This window comes from Panulirus ornatus, chromosome 12, assembly GCF_036320965.1.
Source record: "Panulirus ornatus isolate Po-2019 chromosome 12, ASM3632096v1, whole genome shotgun sequence".
NCBI classification, from domain to species: domain Eukaryota; kingdom Metazoa; phylum Arthropoda; class Malacostraca; order Decapoda; family Palinuridae; genus Panulirus; species Panulirus ornatus.
The window spans coordinates 69,945,516-69,958,879 of NC_092235.1; the positions used below are offsets into that span (position 1 = coordinate 69,945,516).

At 38.1% G+C, this 13,364-nt stretch overlaps 1 protein-coding gene across 1 annotated transcript in view; it reads right to left on the reverse strand.

The window, feature by feature from the left end:
* Nucleotides 1-530: 530 nt before the first annotated feature.
* LOC139752220 (uncharacterized) overlaps nucleotides 531-13,364 on the reverse strand; it is a 75,879-nt gene continuing 63,045 nt past the window's right edge. The window contains exons 9-10 of the mRNA XM_071668231.1: nucleotides 11,776-11,798; nucleotides 531-1,496 (exon numbers count right to left, since the gene is read on the reverse strand). The gene's annotated coding sequence lies outside the window, so the exon portion shown is untranslated. The remainder of the gene's footprint in view (nucleotides 1,497-11,775; nucleotides 11,799-13,364) is intronic.

A 13,364-nucleotide genomic window follows, 5' to 3' on the forward strand; every position in this document is an offset into this window, starting at 1 on the left:
GCCTGGATGTGGAAAGGGAGCTGTGGTTTCGGGCATTATTGCAGGACAGCTAGAGACTGAGTGTGAACGAATGGGGCCTTTGTTGTCTTTTCCTAGTGCTACCTCGCACACATAAGGGGGAAGGGGATGGTATTCCATGTGTGGCGAGGTGGCGATGGGAATGAATAAAGGCAGACAGTGTGAATTGTGTGCATGGGCATATATGTATGTGTCTGTGTGTGTATATATATGTGTACATTGAGATGTATAGGTATGTATATTTGCGTGTGTGGACGTGTATGTATATACATTGTGTATGGGGGTGGGTTGGGCCATCTCTTTCGTCTATTTCCTTGTGCTACCTCGCAAACGCGGGAGACAGCGACAAAGCAAAAAAAAATTAAAATATTTTTCCTCATATTGAACATGATTTTTATAGTTTTTCTCATATTAAACATAATATTTATAGTATAATAGGTCATTTTTGGGAGTCAACACTATTTTTCTTATAACAGATGAAGTGCTTAAATTATGGGTTTAAGTAAACATCATTAATTTTAATATTTATTTCATCTTAAACAAATATGTACACATTATGTACATATTCACAGCCAATCATGCACAAATACTGGTATTTGTGCAGTGATTGTACTTACAGCACCAGGAGTGACAATGATGAACAAAGATGAACATCTAAAGATGACCACGATGAACCAAGATTTTCTATTCTTCAGTCCAGTGGTAGAGAAATTCTTCAAATATAGGCACAGCAATTCCATGGGCTGTCACATGGTCACTGGAGGTTCACTAACACTAGCCACAGCCGCTGAGTATCTTGTGGTACACATCACACGCAAGTTCTGGTGGCAAGCATTGCACTGCGAAAACATTTCTTTGCCATCCTTCAAGGAAGGACACTCTGGGAGGGTCATGTGCCCATTGGGCTGATGCTCTGCCATATCTCACATAAGGTATAGAATCCCAACCATAAACACTCAGAAAATTTAGGGCTAAATAACAAAAATCCTATTGACATACAAGTTATCATTAGCACAGCCCACTGATAACTAAAATCCAAATATATGAAAAGAGGTCCACCAATTAACATGCAGTGCTTAAAAGAAAAAAAAAGTACTAAAGATAATTAGAAAATATAGGAAAATACAAGTAATCTGCATGTGACAATTATGAACACACCCAAACTGTTCATAATCACGATAAAACAAAAACTATGGTACTTTAAAAAAGAAAAAACCCCATTACCAGTCCTACTGTCATCACAAGGTCTACATCCAATCACTGAATCAACTTCAGAAGTTTTCAACATCACAGAAACAGGAAACGTGAAAGTTAGTCCAACAGAACTGTGTCCCGAGAAAACTTGAAGAGCTCGAAAGTGACTGCATAACTTTTAAGTGATGGAGTCCATGTGTGAACAGTATCAGTCAAAGTGTTGTTGGGTGTGAGTGACAACTACACCTTACCCAGCCTGGCCACCATCACCTGCCGAGCTCCACCTGCAATAGCCAAGTTACTGTCCATCACATTCTGCACACATGAGTTCAGATAAGCCAAATTCAGTATTAAATATCAACACCCATATTTCAACAGTGTAAACAGTCACAAATATTAATATTAGGAAATTAACTACATCCAAGATGTATAGCATTATATTAATACATTAGCAATGTTACAAGTTTCTTTTCTTTTTTTTACACCCAAAAGAATTTCAAAGAACTAAGGTGAACAAAAGCCTAATACATTAAAACCTAGGCCTGTGCCACATCTATACCATTTATGCATTCTCCTGCCTTCCTAGCGAGGTGATGCACACAACTTTTCCCCCACACATTTCAGTTGATGACCATCAGCATAACTTCCAAGTGCTTTGGGCCCAACTGCAACACTCAAAACATTTTCTGAAGAATTCTTAGATTTTAGCTTGAATATTAAAATAAAGCGAGCAGTTCTTGGATAAAAAGAATGAAATTTACCCAGCAAGTGTATACATAGGGTAGATATACAGAAGCAAGGCAGGAAAACAATAAGAAAAGCATCAATGCCAAGACCAGTGCAAAGGCTGAAAAATGTGTTTGGCCAATTAGTAATTATGCAAAATGTGTCAAAGAACCATCAATAAAAAAAAGCATATTTCTTAAATCCTTCTTGTTGATTATGGCCTACTTTTTTTCTAAACTTTACACTGCTCTATGCCTAATGTGAGAAATTAACTAGGACTGCTTTGTGTCTCATGTGAGATATAAGGGTTCCCAGCCTCACTTGAATTCCCAACTGATGTATGACTCCATCTCTTATTTACAGATGTCACAGGCAACCTAACAACACAGATGGAAAAAATATCATATTCATTACAATGAACCATATATGGTCAAAGAGTGTTATTACATGACCATGGAAAGAGGCCAGATATACACACCCACTATTGTAGTTATTTTTAGAATTAATACAAGAAACATCTCTTGGGGAAGCTAAGAGATGAGTTGTTTCCTGATGAAACAATGCTGGTGGGTGATTTGAGTGAGAAACTGCAGAAGCTGATTTCTGAGTGTGGGGAAGAGTGTAAAAGTTGAAAGCAACATGAACAAAACCAAGGTCATCATGTTTAGCAGTTAAAAGAGAGAGATAATTTGGAGTGTGAGTACAAATGGAGAGAATTTGGAGGAAGTGGACCATTTTAGATACCTGGGAGTAGGTATGGCAGCAAATGGAACCATGGGAGCTGAAGTAAGCCATACAGTGGGGTAGGGGAAAAAAGGTCTTTGGTGCACTGAGGAATGTCTGAAAACAGAGGTCACTGTCTTTAAGAACAAAGATGGTATGTCTGAAGGTATAGAATTTCCATCAATGCTACATAGATGTAAGAAATGGGAACAGAGACAATATGTAATTAATGGATGGTACGAATGTATTGGAAATGAAATGTATTAAGAGATTATGTGTGTAAAGAGGGTTTATCAAATAAGAAATGATATGGTACAAGGGAGGTGGGGCAGTACGAGAAGTGTGTTTGAGAGAGCCAAAGAAGGTGTGCTGAAATGGTTTGGACATATGAGAGGATAAGTAAGGAAAGGATGACTAAGAGGGTATACATGTCACAACTGGAAGTAACACTGAAAATAGGAAAACCAAGGAGGAAGTGGAAAGATGATGTTAAAGATGCTCTGAAGGCCTGGAGCCTGAACATGCAGGAGGGTGCACAGCATGCAAGGGATAAAACAAACTGGAGGGATGTGCTTTAAATGGAATCAGCCAGCACATATGAGGAGGTCAAGGGAAATTATGGAAAGGTATGCTGGAGCCTGATTGGAGAGAGAGGGTTTGATTTTGGTGCATCATTTATGACAGCTGGAGAGTGGATGTGAAAGAGTGAGCCTATTTCCTCATCTGTTCCTGGCATTACCTTGCAAATGCAGAAAATGTCAAGTATGGATGAAAAGCATATATATGAGGTGAGCACTTATACTACAAACACTAAAACTGCCTCATTCTAAGTATCATCGTTACAACAAATGGGCTATGTGACTCTTGGCATATACAGACTGACATTCCCTTCTCCCTCCATTTCCTTTCTTCCTTCCTTCCTTATGCAAAGTCATATCATTGTTTCTTTGAATAAAAGCATGTCAATGCTAACAGGAATAAATGAGAAAATTGTTTTGTCACTCGAGGCTTAAATGTTTTTGGTGGAACTTGTGTTGTTGTGCAAACCTTTAAACAGACAAAGCACAACAGGAATTTGCTCAATAGTATCCTGACACTCCCATTCCACACTGCAAAGCAGGGAAGTTGTTAACTGCCATGTTTTGTGAAACTGGATTTCTGGACGAGCAAAAATCCAGCAAGCCGACAGCAGGTACAGACGACCACATATCCAATATTTCAGATTGTATAATGTAAAACTTGAAAAGGTCCATCCATAAATCAACACAGCAGACGGGACAGAGTGAACTGGAACGGTGCGATATAAAAGGGTTGATGTGCTGTCCATAGACTGAACCAGAGCATGTGAAGCACCTGGGGTAAACCATGGAAAGGTCTGTGGGGCCTGGTTTGGTTGTGGATTGGAAGTTATAGGTTTGGTGGATTACATATGACAGCTAGAAAATAGATGCGAGTGGATGTGGTCTATCTTCGTGTGTTCCCTGCACTCCTTCGCTAAAGTGGGAAATGGCAATCAAGTATGAGGAGAGATTGACATAGGACATTATTTACCTCCTTCCAAAACATCTTTTTATCCTACCTAAAATGTAATGATACTCTCTGACCCCCAACTCTCACTTGCCCTCTTTTTCAACCCTTACACCTTCCTCTTGCCACTTTCTTTTATACAACTCCCAATCATTTGCACTCCTTTCTTGTAAGTATTGTCCAAATGCCTCTCTTTTTCACTAACAACTTTACTTCTTCATTCCACCACTCACTACCCTTTTTAATCTGCCCACCAACCACCTTTCTCAGGCCACAGGCATCTTTTGCACAGGCCATCATTGCTTCCCTAAATACATCCCATTCACCTTTACAATGTAAGTTTTTGAATCCCTAACTCATAATACTGAGCAGTCCCATTGTACCAGTACATACACCCACAATTAGTTAACCTTTAATTCCTTCAAATACATGCAATGGGTTTCAAGTCATATCATATTTCAAGGTTACCCATCAGGCCTTTGTCGTTGTTTTGTTGGCAGTTTGCACTAATTTCTCCCCCAGTCAGTCACCCCCTAGCTATGTCATTAACAGAAAATCCTCATGAGTTTTTGTGGAAGGAAACTACGTAGCTTTTAGAGTATCAGGTAGGTGATGATCCTGAATTACTTAAAAACGATAATCTGTCTCTGGATTATTTGGAAAGTAATTTCATTCACCAATGAAAATTTACTAAGATGAGGCATAAGGTATTTAGTATACATGGAGGCAGTGTTGCCAATCCCCTACTGACCTTGAAAACAATGTGTCTGGTGCAAATGGTAATTTTACAAACTTCTATGATTTTGCTATTAAGACAAATTATCAATTACACCGATTAAAACAAGACTGATCATACATAAAACAAAATAACAATCAGTAATAAAATTTTTGGTGTTGGTAAAATAAATAATAAAACATGCATAGTGGCTAGCACAGCATACTATGTTGACAACTACAAAACTTCCAAACGTTATTAAAGGGATAGTGGTGAATGATATCGTGATTTTTTTTCACTGTTTTAAGAATATCTCTGATATTGTAACATTGCACTGTCCCACATTTGTTAGTGCCAGGAAGAGACCAAGAAAAGCCACATTCGCTCACATCTACTTGTCATGTGTAATGCACTAAAATCACAGCTCCCTATCCACAGCCAGGCCCCACAGATTCACAGGGTTGGAAAGGTAACCTAACAAAGAAGTTTGGAGATTAAACTAAGGGCATGGTCCAGAAAGTTCACAAGAACGGATACAGCAACCACAAGATATAACACAAAATTAAATGTAAGAATAGTGGATGAATGGAAAAGGGCATGATTAATGGAGAGAGCATACATGAATCTAAGAATTTATGACAGAAGAGAATGTTCAAGAGATGGGTCCCCATGAGCATCAAACACCCTCCTTATACAGTGTTAACAGATAATTACTGTATGCAGAAGAAAAATAATTAGTGAAATGAGAGATTAGCATTCAAAATTAAGGAAAACTATACAAACACCTCTGTGATGTCCTGATACCTCTAAGTGGTTAGGGGTGTGGATGAAAATGACAGCTCCAGATAAGAAGTGAGGATGGGAAGTTTCTTTCTTTCTATTCAACTTGCTTTCATGCTGTGCTCTTATTTCACACACAGGCATCACTTTACACTGTTCATACTACATATCAGTGTGGGGAGGGAGATATTACTCTATTCCTCCTAAATATCAATGTCAGGAGGGAAAATGGCCAGCACAAGTGGGAAGGATAATGATAATTAGTTTCTTTCTTGATTTTAAACTTAGTTTCCACATCACTCTAATTCTGTATACAAAACAGCACTGATGGTGAAAAACATAAATGCTATATATCTAAAAATATAAAAGTTTTCAAACTTAACTAAATGTGAGGATAGTGAGTAGCTGGCACACAGGGATGGATATTACAAGTGTTTTTTCTTTAGAAATGTTCCAGCTCTTTATTTAACATGTCACCAAAATAATCCATCACCCCTACATTGCATAGAAAGAAAATTAGACATGATGTTGTGTAATTTCTTCAACAAGTTCAGAAACAGTGCAGCTACCTCCCACACTAGCCTTCCTCTTTGTTATGTTATCCTGCTGAAATCACACATTCACTTATATCTATACAATTCTTGCATTATTCTTCTTAACCTTCCTCAAAAACTGATACATACAATAAGTGGTACTCCTTATCAATTGCACCATTTAACACTACTTAATTTTCCAAAGGGATCACTGTGGATACATAACCTGCAAGGCAACATATATGAATCTATAATAATAGTTGTAAGGGTACTGAGGAGGATTTATTCCATGTCTTCCTAGCAATGGAAGAGGCGCCTATAGAGGCTACTAATATTATGATGGATAAGTTGAATACCTAACCAAAGGTAGGAAGAGTTAGCACATCAACTGATGTGAGCCACTGTTTGGAAGTTAATGGGTTAATCTAAAATAGTTTTAAGACTAAACTTTTGATAGGCATTACATAATGACTGCTTAAAGCAAAGTGTCAAGAAAAAAAAGACAATAAAGGATAAATTCAATGGTATAGTGTTTAAAGGTAGTACATGTTTAATTACCACCATCAATAGCTGGAAAATACCATAGCAGTACTCTGACTGCATATTATATCTTTCAAAAGAACCCCTTGCGAATGAGAGTGGCAAATCAGAATTCCCTTTGGCTGCATCCATTCAAATATAAGGCTCTATTCCATCAAATACAAACTAAAACTAATATAACTTACTATATAGTAGACAGACAATAAACATTAGCAAACACAGAAATATAACTGAATATGAAATGACTGAGCAATACTTACACTGAAAACTTTTTGTTCTTACAAAGGAATACATAGACATATACACAGGAACACACACAAAATCATACTGTCAATAGTGAGCAATTCTTACGATACGGTAAAAGATCAATCAGAAGAGACAGTAAGAAGCTACAAGATATGTATGTTTTGAAAACTGAAAAATCTCTCCTCTCCAAAGTGGTCTCCACAAACATGAGATATATATACCCTGGAAATGTATGGAACAGCACTCTTCTTACCCTCATGACTCCAGAAGAGACAACAGCTTTCACTCACCCTTTGTGAATGACCAGAAGGTACTTACACCAGCTCGCTAGTTATATGGATCTGCTCTCAGCTAATCAGTAAAGGCCATCCAACTAATGTTATTGACTCCCTAACAACTGCTCAGGGCTCACAATCTGCAGATCACAGACTCCAACCAGGGCAGTCAAAAAAGGGAAGACAAGAAGTTAAAAAAAAAAAAAAAAGTGTGGGATGGAAGGACAGGATGAGAAAACCAAGAAAAACTGCTCAAAGGACATTGCCTTGAAGAAAAAAGATTTATCATTATCTACAGCATACCCTTCTCTCCTTTGCGATCAGTCTTGCGAGCATAAGAGTATACCCATGTGAAGGTGGAGCGTTAAAGAAAAGCTTTCACATAATACTAAACCAAGTCAAAAACAAATATCCTCAATGGTATATTGAAGGAACACACACCTTTCCATGGTTTACCCCAGATGCATCACATGCCCTGGTTCAATCCATTGACAGCACATTGACCCCGCTATACCACATCGTTCCAATTCACCCTCCTGCATGTTCAGGCCCCGATTGCTCAAAATCTTTTTCACTCCATCCTTCCACCTCCAATTTGGTCTCCCACTTCTCCTTGTTTCCTCCGCCTCTGGCATATATATCCTCTTTGTCAATCTTTTCTCATCTATTCTCTCCATTTGACCAAACCATTTCAATACACCCTTTTCTGCCCTCTCCACCACACTCTTTTTCTTACCACAAATCTCTCTTACTCTTTCATTACTTACTCGATCAAACCACCCCACACCACATACTGTCCTCAAACATCTCATTTCCAACACATCCACGCTCCGCACAACCATATCTATAGCCCACGTCTAGCAACCACATAACATTGTTGGAACCACTATTCCTTCAAACATACCCATTTTTGCTTTCCAAGATAATGTTCTCGCCTTCCACACATTTTTTAACGCTCCCAGAACTTTTGCCCTCTCCCCCAACCTGTGACTCACTTCCGCTTCCATAGTTCCATCTGCTGCCAAATCCACTCCCAGATATCTAAAACACTTCACATCCTCCAGTTTTTCTCTATTCAAACTTACCTCCCAATTGACTTGACCCTCAACCCTACTGTACCTAATAACCTTGCTCTTATTCACATTTACTCTTAACTTTCTTCTTTCACACACTTTACCAAACTCACCAGCTTCTGCAGTTTCTCACATGAATCAGCCACCAGCGCTGTATCGTCAGCGAACAACAACTGACTCACTTCCCAAGCTCTCTCATCCCAACAGACTGCATACTTGCCCCTCTTTCCAAAACTCTTGCATTCACCTCCCTAACAACCCCATCCATAAACAAATTAAACAACCATGGAGACATCACACACACCCCGCCGCAAATCTACATTCACTGAGAACCAATCACTTTCCTCTCTTCCTACACATACACATGCCTTACATCCTCCATAAAAACTTTTTACTGCTTCTAACAACTTGCCTCCCACACCATATATTCTTAGTACCTTCCACAGAGCATCTCTAGCAACTCTATCATATGCCTTCTCCACATCCATAAATGCTACATACAAATCCATTTGCTTCTAAGTATTTTTCACATACATTCTTCAAAGCAAACACCTGATCCACACATCCTCTACCACTTCTGAAACCACACTGCTCTTCCCCAATCTGATGCTCTGTACATGCCTTCACCCTCTCAATCAATACCCTCCCATATAATTTACCAGGAATACTCAACAAACTTATACCTCTGTAATTTGAGCACTCACTCTTATCCTCTTTGCTTTTGTAAAATGGCACTATGCAAGCATTCCGCCAATCATCAGGCACCTAACCACAAGTCATAACCTTACCAACCAGTCAACAATACAGTCACCCCCTTTTTTAATAAATTCCACTGCAATACCATCCAAACCTGCTGCCTTGCCGGCTTTCATCTTCCGCAAAGCTTTTACTACCTCTTCTCTGTTTACCAAATCATTTTCCCTAACCCTCTCACTTTGCACACCACCTCAACCAAAACACCCTATATCTGCCACTCTATCATCAAACACATTCAACAAACCTTCAAAATACACACTCCATCTCCTTCTCACATCACCACTACTTGTTATCACCTCCCCATTAGCCCCCTTCACTGAAGTTCCCATCTGCTCCCTTGTCTTACGCACTTTATTTACCTCCTTCCAGAACATCTTTTTATTCTCCCTAAAATTTAACGATACTCCCTCACCCCAACTCTCATTTGCCCTCTTTTTCACCCCTTGCACCTTTCTCTTGACCTCCTGTCTCTTTCTTTTATACATCTCCCACTCATTTGCATTTTTTCCCTGCAAAAATCGTCCAAATGCCTCTCTCTTCTCTTTCACTAATAATCTTACTTCTTCATCTCACCACTCACTACCCTTTCTAATCAACCCACCTCCCACGCTTCTCATGCCACAAGCATCTTTTGCGCAAGCCATCACTGCTTCCCTAAATACATCCCATTCCTCCCCCACTCCCCTTACCTCCTTTGTTCTCACCTTTTTCCATTCTGTACTCAGTCTCTCCAGTTATTTCCTCACACAAGTCTCCTTCCCAAGCTCACTTACTCTCACCATCCTCTTCACCCTAACATTCTCTCTTCTTTTCTGAAAACCCCTACAAATCTTCACCTTCGCCTCCACAAGATAATGATCAGACATCCCTCCAGTTGCACCTCTCAGCACATGAACATCCAAAAGTCTCTCTTTCGCGTGCCTGTCAATTAACACGTAATCCAATAACACTCTCTGGCCATCTCTCCTACTTACATATGTATACTTATGTATATCTCGCTTTTTAAACCAGGTATTCCCAATCACCAGTCCTTTTTTAGCACATAAATCTACAAGCTCTTCACCATTTCCATTTACAACACTGAACACCCCATGTATACCAATCATTCCCTCAACTGCCAGATTGCTCACCTTTGCATTCAAATCACCCATCATTATATATAAATATATATATATATATATATATATATATATATATACACGAACATAGTGCATAGAAACGCGCACCTTCATAGAACATACAAACCTCCAACAGCCAGGATCGAATCCGGGACCCCTGTGCAAGAGGCGGGAGTGCCAAACGCCAGGCTATGAGCCTGGCCAACAGGAAACAACTATTCGAATACCATGCACTCGAATACACTTCGTCTCACATTGGTGAGCAACGGGGTCTACACTGGTCATTTCCCAACAGGCGCACATAGCCAGCAGATAGCGTTTTACCGAGTACATAGTTTTCGAATAGTTACCTTCCACTAGCCAGGCCCACAGCCCAGCGGGGGGAAGGAATGCTAACCCAAGCTCTCTCATCCACAACAGACTGTATACTTGCCCCTCTTTCTAAAACTCTTGCATTCACCTCCCTAACAACCCTATCCATAAACAAATTAAACAACCATAGGGACATCATGCACCCCTGCTGCAAACTAACATTCACTGAGAAGCAATCACTTTCCTCTCTTCCTACACATACACATACCTTACATCCTCCATAAAAACTTTTCAATGCTTCTAACAACTTACCTCCCACACCATATATTCTTAATACCTTCCACAGATCATCTCTATCAACTCTATCATATGCCTTCTCCACATCCATAAATGCTACATACAAATCCATTTGCTTTTCTAAGTATTTCTCACATACATTTTTCAAAGCAAACACCTGATCCACACATCCTCTGCCACTTCTGAAACCACACTGCTCTTCCCCAATCTGATGCTCTGTACATGCCTTCACCCTCTCAATCAATACCCTCCCATATAATTTCCCAGAAATACTCCCTATCTACATCCAAGCCCTAAAGACTTTTGCATGGTTTACCCCAGACATTTCATATGCTCTGGTTCAAAATAAATAAAAATAAAAGGAAAAGATACTGATTCACGAAAAAGTTGGCAACAACAGCAAACAGCACTTCTGGCTGTGCATGACTCCAGAGAGACTGTGAGAACCAAGCTGGTAAGCTGGTAAGAAGCAAGTCGATGACATCAGCCTGATGGCAGTTCCTAGTTATCCAAAAGCTGGCCTGTATAATTAATGAGTTGTTAGAAATACACATGGGCAACTCATAAAGGACAGTGCCTTCTCACTGAAATCATGAGGGTAGTAGTAGTAGAAAAGGAGTGAAAAAGTATTTCTAAGGTAAAAGAGTGGTAGATAAATAGAATAAAATGAAGATGAATAAAGAACTCCCTCTCCATACTGTAAAGATAAGTAATTACATGCAGTAACATACACAGGCACACAGATATACTGAAATTCTTTCACACATGAGCACACACATGCAGAACATGAATAATATTAGTTTCATCACTTTGTACATTCAGTTTGTATTTCATTGACAACCTGATATCCATTCACCTTATTTTCTTTTGCATGCAAAGTACTTATTTAAACTTAATATCTTAGCCCAAGCAACAAAAATATAAGTCCTGAGTGACACTAACCTGTCAGTGTTGATTCTAACTTCCTGTAAGAAAAAAATAAAAGCCTAATGTTCATCTACTCAACCAAAAAATATATGGTTCAACATCCAAGAGAAAATACTTTCATTTACTAGTTAAATTTAAGTAATTTCTTTGAATGTGAAGCTCAAAAGTAAAACTAAATTGGTACCACCCACAAATGGAGACAAGAGTTCACTATAACATCAGTTTCTTACAATAGTGAAAGATCAACCCTGCTTCAAAATGGAACTGTGGGGTAGTGGTCATTGTATCAGATTTGCATCTAAACTTATTTGTGTTGATTATTCCTAAACTATGTGTAGGAAGCTTATGAACAGTTTATCCTGTTCACATCAAGTCTTTAGAAAATTTGGCAATATCTTATAAAGGAATTCCACTTATCTAACTTTGCAATTTCCAAATATTTCAACCTTTAAATTTAATTTTCAGAAAATCTACAAAATGTTTAAAACTTTTCTTCATTAATGAAAGCAGAAATGTAATTACAGTGTATCATGCTTAAGAAAAACCATGATGCTTCTAGTTAATGGAGAAACAAAAAAAAAAGGTAAATAGATATGCATTACTCATAAACATACTAATGGAATCTTATTTTCCCCTTACCTCTTCAATGTACTGACATTTCTTGTGTAAGCCAAAAGCCAAATGCTCAGTCATTAAGTCATGTCAAATATTAAACTAAACAGTATATGCTATCAAAAAGGATCTATCATGTACAATAATCATGACAAATCCTTAAACCCAACCAAAGAATATGTTTTACACATACTACAACACACTAACTTTTTCCTAATTCTTTTAGTAATACTTATCACCTCCATCTATTTGGCTCTATCCATAGATGGCTCTTGCTTATCCTACAACTCAATTAACTAAACTGTTCACTCTGTAATCATAATCTAGCAAAGTCAAATGTACAAAACAAAGAAAAAAGCCTTCACAAAGTCCGTCATAAGGTTATTTTTAGAAACTTATGAAACACTTCCCTTATTTGCAAGAACTAAAATGAAGAATATAGAGTAGATACAACAAACACAAAATATCTTTACAACAAACCAAAATCTACAAATTATAACTTCTTACAATAAGAATAATGACAACTATAAAAATAAACTAAATCTATAAGGATGCAATGCTCAACAAAGGTGTTTCCTATTAACGCATGGTAAATGCAAAATATGACAACCAATCAGCAATCAGCTATCATGGGTTATATCTGCACCATCATTCTTATTCAAATATTCAAAGATACATAAACTGATGGATAAAATACCATATGGCTGGTATTTTCATAAAAGAATAAATCTATGCATGCATCATTACTAAAATCAGTTGAAAATATACATAATTCAACTTAACCACTCATAGGTGACACATGTAAACCAAATGTGATCAGGCAATTAATATGAGTTGCTGGACACCCACTCTGGGCATTCTAAACTGAGATATAAAAGAATCTATCAACATATTTATTCTAATTTACAGCATTAAAAGAGCAGATCCCCATTAAATATGCCCTATAAACACCACAATGATAAAGTCTGTAATTACAGAACACTAATTTCAAT